Genomic DNA, 9,672 nt, shown 5'->3' on the forward strand with positions numbered 1-9,672 from the left:
CGTGCCCGGGTGGGCCCATGCGTTAAGACGGCACTGTATGTGCCTGATTTGTGCCTGTCCCATTTTCGAGAAACTGGAAATGTTGAAGCCCGCAGGCGAAGTGGGCGTCTGTCTGCAATGAGCCAACATGGAATACGTGAATATTAAAGGGCAAAAACGTTGAAATGTTGCACCATTCACAGAGCCCTGAATAAATTGTAGTTTAACGCCCGTCGTGTTCGGGTTGTTCCGGATTGAAAAAGCTCCAGATCAGATCAAACGTCAGAATTTAGTGCATCGAAAATCCACACGTTTATCATGAAAAAGCCTCTGCATTCGATCAAAATCAGTGTTTGGTGCTCAACTGCAAGCCGTAGGAAAGTGTGGGTCCATTTTTTTTTTTTTTTTTTAATAAGAAACGGTGGATGGGAAACTGTATAAGGGTATTATCATGCAATTCATTTTGCCACTGTTGGATGAAATGAATGTTTTTGCTTCTTGAACAGAATGGAGCAACCTGCCATACGTCTGATAAGACGATGGGTTACTCCACACCATTGGCGTACGCAAAGGGGGGTTTCGGGGTTCTAACACCCCCCCCCCTCAAGCCGAGATCATAGTGTTATTTTTGCAGGAAAAAAACGTACCCCCCCCCCCCAAAGAAGAAAAAAAAATCGAAAACTCTCCCCCTTCAGCAAATTCTACGTACGTCTAAGCTCCACACACTTTTCGATGACCACCTTATTTCAAAAAGGATTGTGGCCATCAAGATCACACACAGGCCCTGTCATTCCCCGATTTTTTTTTTGTGGGGACACCTCTCTGGAGGCAAATGCGCAAGAATAATCTCCCTTTCATTGATTAACTAAAAAAAATTCAATCGGAGAATGAAAATGTGAGTGAGTGCCCTGAGAAAAGTGGCCAGAAACTTGATCATTTGATCATTTTTGTCGCACCACGGTCATTTTCTGCACACGAGGGTTAATTAGACCGTGACCTACAATTTATTGCCGTTTCCGAACGGCAGGCTTTTTTTTTGTATTCATCGAGAGGTTGGTGCGGTCGGTCATATCGCCCTTTCTGTTGTACCCCTGTGTCAGAAACTTGGCAAGAAGAATGCGTGGTTCCATTCACGCAAAAGGGGTCGTTCAAGTATTACGTCAGCATCGAGGGGGTTTCGGATTTGCTGACTTGATGACGGGGGGGGGGGGGGGTTGAAAGTTGCTTACGTCATCAACCACCCTTTCTGAAGCTTTGAAACATTCTAAGCTGCTGACGAAATTTTGCTGACAGGGGGGGGGGGGGGAAGGGGGGTCAAAAACGGCTAAAAATCTGCTTACGTAATACTTGAATGGTCTCAAAGGCTCACAATTTGAATGCATATCGTAACATTTTGAAACAAACCATGTTTTTGTATCCACAAATGTCATATTCGAACTATTTAGTTTATTTCTTTTTTTTTCTTTTTATAGCATTTTAGAAATAAAATATTTTAGAACGGGTTGCGTAACTTTTGGATTACACCTTGTAGTAGTAGAACACACAAACACTGCTGAAAAATATGTGGGCTCCGAAATATGATCGGAGTAGGCCCAGTAGCGGTTACGCTTGCCGCTGTGGTGGTCGAGTGGTCATAATGACGGACTCGCATCGCGAGGATCCGGGTTCGAACCCCACCGTCGCCATAGTGGTGGTCGGCTGAAGTTGGTTTCATGTGGTTCCCAACTTCGAGGCGCAAATGCGAGCCGATCTCCCCATTGAAAAGTCTTGCCACAGAGAACAACAGGCCTACAACGACTAATTATTCAATCATTACACTTCACTCATAGTTAGAAAAACTGGTGGCAGATGGCAGCACTACACATAACAAGCATTACACAGAAACAAACTTCACGTCAGGTTTCACTACACGTATACACACATTCCCGCATGTGCCAATTCGTTAGAGGTTCCGCAGAGGAATATGGACGAGGTACATGTGTGATTTAGTAGTAGTAATAGCGGTTACGCTTGAGGGAAGGGAATTATGGGGTTAATTACCCCCCCCCCCCGACCGAAAACGCCTATGAAAGACATGCGAGTTTTACTTTTTTTTTGGGGTCAAAGCCCACGACAGACAAAACAATTACCATCCTCCTACCCTAGACAGACTCCCTGAACCAGATTTAATAGGCCTCTATATGAAACAAATGTTTTCAAAATAACTATAAGTTTTTTTTTCATTGGGGGGAGGGGAGGGGGCATTCGGCTCGGTTGCCCCAGTCTAATGGCGGACTGACATATCAAGATTATTCGTCAAGCCCGGAATCCCAGACAATCCCCACACAAGGAAAGGGGTGACACCCCTAGGCCCGAGAAGTAGATAATGGTTTTTTTGCACTATAAATTCACTATGGAGCCCACCAAAAATCTCAGCCTTTGGGCCGGCTGAAGGATGTGGGACCGTGAACAATTTTTTTTTTTTTGGGACATGGGCTTTTAGTATTGTTTGGGTATTATTATTATTTATTTAGTGCCCCTCCAGAACGGCACCTATTGCGGCCATACGAGTCATCATTTAATGAACCTAGACTTGATATCAACGCAGCTCAGAGCAGATACCTCAAATATAAGATCATCTTGGTGCTAAGCCAACGAATCCGCGTACAGGCGCCCCTCACTTTGGCGCGATTAATTAGGTCTGAAAATAATCACGCCGGGCGAAATCTCGTAAAGGAAGATCGCTTAAATAAAGCGAAGGATACCTTTAACAGGGCATAGGAGCAAAATATAACATAAGCACCAGAATTCGTAGCAAAATGAAGATCGATCTAAAGTTGGCTTCTCGGCAACTACGGAGGGAGGGAGGGAGGGATGGTGGAGGAGAGATATACAATTACAATGGATGATGATCAGTACCGTCTCAACGCATGGGCCCACCCGGGCACGGCCCGGAGGCCTCAAGAGAAGGCGGGCCTCACAAAAATTAGAACCAGTTAAAATTTTCGAGAATTTGCCTGGTGGGGGTCTCAGAAAAATCACTTGACCCGGGGCCCCATGATGCTCTAAAGACGGCCCTCTGATCATGATACGAACTTAAAAAATAGTTATAGGGGAAATATGTTGATAAAGAAGAATAAAAGGAACGCGTCAAGTGATTCAAAGTTGTTGAAGCAGCAGGGTCGTCTTAAAAGCATCATGGGGCTCCCGGGCATATTGATTTTTCTGAGGGGTGCGGTAGCCCAAGTCGATAAGATACTCGCCTGAGGGAACCAAAGGATGTTTAGAGGTGTCGCGAGTTCGATACCCGGTTCGTCCTTGTCAGAAAACTTTCCTGACACAGGGGTAGAAACGGTGACATGACCACAAAAAAATTGCTACCGCTAAGAAGTCCCCCCTCGAGGGGTTAGCGCACCAACCTCTCGATGAATAGAAAAACAAGCCTGTCGTTCGGAATCGGCAACAAATTGTAGGTCCCAGTCTAATTAGCCCTCGTGTGCAGAAAATTACCGTAATGCGACAAAAATGATCAATGATTTTTCTGAGGCCCCTCCTCCCACCTAATTAAAAATGATTGCTTTTTTAAATGTGGATTTTTTTTGCATGTTTAATCTTGAAAATTTCAGTGAGATCTAAGCTCGAATATCGGCGGCCCTATGTAAAGTTGAAATAATTGGTTAAAGAGGTAGTTCGGTCCCCCTCCCTCTGATCTAGCGCCTGGGACACTAAATCCGCCAGCCCCCCCCCCCCCATCTTCAAGTTGCAGCCCTTATCCTATATTTCATCAGCACAAGAGGTCTTTGGATTTCGATCAGTTCACAATGAAAAACGAAGAACCCTTGGCCTAGAAAGAAACAGCATAGAACTAGAATCATTGCTATTTTTGAAAGGGTTCTCTGCGAGGATTAATAACTGGCATTTCACCATACTGCCATGTCAGAAAATAATATGTTGCAAAAAAATGTAACACATGTAAAAGAGTAACAATACTAGTCATGACCCTACATCACGCAGCAGGCTACCTCGGCTATGATTTCTTACTGATGATACTTATGATTTCTCTGAAGTTAATTTTTTTTTTTTCTTTCCTTTTTTTTTTTAAATCAAATTTATTGTTATCATATAACAGTACAAAAAGAAAAAATTTACCAAGGAGTCAATCAAAAAATGACCCATTCTGGTAAATGCTAGTAAAGATTAGTATGGAAAACAGAATAGTCAACTAAAAAAAAAAATCAAAATTATTCAAATTAAAATAAAAATTAATGGCAACAGAGGAGTGCAATTTAAAAACAGTTCTACATGCTGCAACTAAAAATATAATTTTTTTTAGATGTTGGAATGAAAGCAAAAACGACTAGATGCAGCATGTAGTTAAATTAAACTGTTACGTTATTTAAGGATTATATGAGCAAGTGAAAAAAACATTAAAACAAATTTTCTATACCGTAAAGTGAGAACATGTATTGCTTGACACACTTTTTAAAGGATGATAAATTAGTATTGCGAGTGATTTCTGGTGGTAATGTATTGTAGAATTTTGGGATGAGGTAAGTAAAATGTTTCTTCAACAGTGTTTTGTGAGGCAGCGGAAGTGAATACATATTATTTAATCTATTTGAAGATCGAGATGTATTTAAAGGCAAGGAGAATTGACCTTTGAATAGGAGGAGAATAGATTTATAGAAATATAATTGACGTAATGTAAGTATTCCAAGATGTTGATGAAGTTGTATTGATGGTGTAGTAAAGTTATTTGTGATGATTCTAATTATTCTCTTATGGAGGCTGATTATAGGGTAAAGGGTTGAAAGGTAGTCAGAACCCCAGACAGTTAGACCATATAGTAGGAGTGAGTGAAACAAGGAATAATAAAGGGTTAATAAAAACGACTGATTCAAGTAGGATTTGAGATAGTAAAATTTATAAATTGCTAGTCGTAGTCTTTTTTGCAAGTACTTGATATGACTCTTCCATTTAAGATTGTCATCAATGTATACTCCAAGGTATTTAATTGTAGTAACTTGTTCGAGACATGAACAATTACAATCAGAATTAATAGTACAATTGCAATTATGGAAAATTAAATTAGGGTGAAAGTGAGTGTTAGATTGGGAAGAGAAATTTATAAACTTAGTTTTTGATGTATTTATCTGAAGGTCGTTAGCAACAAACCACTTTCGGATTCTAATTAAATCAGTATTGATTAGGTTAGTAAGAGATTGAAAATCATCAGATGAGTAAAGTAATACTGTGTCATCGGCGAAGGTTATGATATTGCCATTTATGTTTAAGTTACATAAATCATTTATGAATATTAAAAATAATAATGGTCCCAATACAGATCCCTGAGGGACGCCTTTCACTATTTCCAATGGGGTGCTACGGCTATTGTGAATTTTGACTGATTGTGTTCTATGAGTTAAAAAAGAAGCAATTAGATTCAGAGTATTACCTCTGATTCCGATATATGACAACTTATTGAGTAATATATGATGATTAACGCTATCAAATGCTTTTCTTATATCAAGAAATATTGCAATGGTTTTTTTAGATTTATCAATATTTTCAGCGATAAATTTAGTAAATGTTAGTAGAGCAGTTTCTGTGTTTTTATTAGGAAGGAATCCAAACTGGTTGTTAGAAAAGAAACTGAAATGTGACAAGAAAGAAAAAATTCTATTTTTGATAATTGTTTCAAATATTTTTGAGATAGAGGGTAGAACTGAGATTGGTCTGAAGTTGTTAAAATCATTGGGATCTCCAGATTTATAAATAGGTGTTACGATAGCTGATTTTAAAGACCTCGGGAATATACCATTAGCCATACATATATTTATTAAATCTGAGAGAGTATTCAAAATATTATATGGTAGAATTTTCAAGACCTTGGTATTGATTGTTTCTGCAAAGGATCCAGAAGTGGGTAATTTTTTAATAATTGTCAAGATTTCATCAGCAGTTGTTGGAAAAAGGTATATTGAGTGAGAATTCGATTTCATGTATTGCTTAAAATCTTCATTTATGTTGATATTGAGTGTGGAAATATTAACAAAATGGGAATTAAAGTTTTGGGCCAGAGAAATAGGATCAGAATCGGAGGAAAACAGTTTATTATGACCATCAGTTTTTTTAATTATACCATCAATGAATCTCCAGCGTTTTGTGGGAGTGTTACATTTTGAAAATTGGTAGGAAAAATATAAAAGTTTAGCAGATTTTATTTTGGATTTGACCAGTTTTACAACATTTTTATAGGCTAAATTTAATGGGATATCGAATGGAAATTTTCGTGTTTTATAATACAGTTTTTGCTAAATTTTTGTCAGGTGTCGTAATTCATGAGTGATCCAAGGATTCAGCTGCGATCTATTGTTTTTACAATTGATATATCTAGCGTGATTGTGTACTATTGTTTCAAGTTTAAGTAAAAATTCTTCAAAATTATTAGAAGGGTCAATATTATTGAATGAAAAATTGTAATTTTGAAGAAAAATATGAAGTTTCCGATAATCAAGTTTTTTAAACTGACGGTTAGTTAGTTTTGATCTGATAGTTGAAGTGGATATACTAAAACATAGCTTACAAATTATTGCATAATGATCTGTCAAATCAGAGAAAAAAATAGAAGAATATATATCAGAAATATCAGATGAATTCCGTATGAATATGTGATCAAGACATGTGTTTGATCGAGGTCTAGTTATGCCTTCGATATATGGCTGAAATCCTTTACTACACAATAAGTTTAAGTATTCAGTAGTAATATTAGAGTTAGAGTCAAGAAGGTCAATATTGATATCACCAATAATTAGAACATTTTTACATTTGATTTGATCAATAGTAGTTTTCAATTCGTTAATGAAATCGGTAGATAGAAATGAATGAGATCGATAAACAGATAAAATAGTAAACTTCAAAGATTGGTGAAACAATACAACAATCTCAGCTGTTTGCATGGTGATTGATGTTAAATGTTTTAGGCTTAGGAAATCGTTAACGTATACCAGTATACCACCTGAATTATTATATTGTCTACAACAATGAAATATTTCGAATCCGGGAATATTGAAAAAGTTTATTTCGTTATCAAAAATCCAGACTTCTGAGAGGACTAAAATATGTATGTTTTGAATATTGGTACCTAAAGTTGTTAGTAGTTGATTAAAATTCGATCTAACACTGCGTATATTTATATGGAAAACGTTAAATGAGGAAAATGTAAAGTTAGTATTATTTAAATTTGAATTGCTGGTAGAGAAGTATGTTTTCAGTTCATCCAGGGTGTTCAGGTCAGTGTAGTTTAGATTGGGATTAATAATTAATAAACATTATTTAAGTCATTTACATGAGTAATACTGAACACCCTGGAATCATCGTATTGACGCAAAAATACCTTACCATCTCTGATCCAGCAGTGATTGAAATTCCTCTGTTGCTTGAATTGTTTACAGTGATAATAAACGTTTTTCATATATGGACATAAGTGGCAATTAAAATATACAGGCACCGATTTAAGTCTGTTATCAATTGATGACGCTAACAATTTCTTTGTTTTTGCTTCTTTTAAAAATTTGTCTCTGCTGGATTTCCCATCAAACTGGACAATTATGGGCTTAATTTTGTCCTTTATCTTCGTTGGGACGCGGTGGATGGCTGTGATGGTATTTGACATCTCGGGATCTATTAGAGAAACAATAATCATTTTCAAATTGTCGATATTTTCCTCTGGTGTCTCTGGCAATCCTTGTATTTCGATGTTGCATCTTCTTGAGTATTGTTGCAGACCACCAATTTCACTTTGTAGTTTTGTGATTTCGGTTTTCAAAACTGAGTTTTCGGATATTATTTCCTGGTGTTGGTTTTGGAGGTCAGCTATTTGAATTTGATATTGATGGTTCTGTTCTGTCAGTGTTAGAAACTGAGTAGAAATGTACGATTTCAGTGCCGTAATTTGGTTTTCGAAAGACTTATTGATTATGTCAACTATTTGTTTTAGATCGGATGGTAAGTTTTGTAAATACTGTTCATCGCTAGATGGCAAGGCCATTTGGGTATTCACTGAAATTGAGCAATCTGTGTTTTCAGTCACTGTTGGCGGTTGGATGAGCGGAATTGATGATGTAGAGACTAAGGAGTTATCAGCGATTGATGCTGTCGAGGTAGTAGATGCTGTGTTTGTTGATGTCATGTTGATGTATGGATGTCATATATTTCATAACATTATACCCCTATAAAAGATAACTTGCTCACCTTGTACATGTTATCAACTCATCGTTACGAGAATGAAGAATATTTTCTTTAACGACAACAAAAGAGAACTAAGGAAAAATCCGTTCTTGAGACTGTTGAGCGTTACAATGACTAACAAACACGAAATCAAAAAATGCACATACGTTGTTGGCTTCCCATCAACAAAGGAATCTGGATGAAAATTGTCCATAAAAAGGATGGCTCTAACGATATTATTTAATCGCGCCTTTCTACGAAGAAGAGGCAGGTCGCACAAACAGCTCTCCAACTCTGAGCTTCGCATATTTCTTTTTCAGAACAGCAAAGATGGCAAGTGGCACCTCCAACTGAACATAAAGCATCGCATAATCAAAGCGGACCGAAAGAAGGTAAAGAAAGCCGCCAGCTACCAAAGCTTACCGCTACAACCAAGGCATCAGGAAGGAGCATCGGGGTGAGTGAAATTTAATTTCCTGCCGCTCCATTTTGGGGGACTTCGATGGCCAAGGATAAATGCACGCTCGTGCGTGATCTCGAGCCTAACGCTCGTAGATACTGGGATGATTTATCTAAAGCTTCTCAGGCGGCTAACCTTCCAGGAAAAGATAAACAAAAATTTATTGGCATGTGTTAAGGAACTTCCATAAGGAGATTCCCATTGATTCTACGACCGTAAATTGTGATCGCAAACTAATGATAAATATGATAACTAAGCAAATAGATTCTTTTGAAAGGCACGAAGAAAGCCTAGAACCACAAACCCTTTTAGGAATGCTAAATTCGATAGTTAAGCGCGGACAGGAACTAGTAGATTTAAAATGTAGACACAAGAAAGCGAAAAAAAATAATAATAAAAAGAAGACAGTAGAAAGTAATAGCGATTCTGAGGAAAATGAAATAATTGAAAACGATAACACATTAAATGTGGATCAAAATAATAGCATTTCAAATTCTCAAGATAAAAGTAATAACATAAACGAAATTAAAAAATTGTTACTACTTGAGGCAAAAGAAAGCAAAAATATGGAAAAGACGTAAGCATGCGCCATAAACGAAAACACGTCATTGGAGGAAAAAAATTGTTCCAACCAATAGCGAAAGAGATAACAGCCAAAATAATGTTAACAAGGAAAGGCTTAATAATAACGTAATATTCTTACAAGAAATTCAAAACTGGCCGAAAATAAATGATGATCTAATGAAATTGAGTATAAAAAATTTTCACGGAACAGTTATTACATAAATAAATAAACTTGAATTTCTCAATAATGAAGACCCTAAAATAGCAACTCAATACTTCAAAGATAATAATATTTTAGTAAAAAGTAACGAAACTAACAAGAATAATCCAATTAAGTAGTAATTAAAAATCTCCACCATTTATGCCCAACTGATTTAATAGACAAAGAACTTGAACGAAAAAAATTTAAAATTCAAAGCGCATTCACATAATGAAAAACTTGAGAAATAGTACTTTTGTAG

Source organism: Pholcus phalangioides, unplaced genomic scaffold (assembly GCF_987345545.1).
Source record: "Pholcus phalangioides strain wild (caught in Gottingen) unplaced genomic scaffold, Ppha-v1.0 ptg000024l_1, whole genome shotgun sequence".
Classification (NCBI taxonomy): domain Eukaryota; kingdom Metazoa; phylum Arthropoda; class Arachnida; order Araneae; family Pholcidae; genus Pholcus; species Pholcus phalangioides.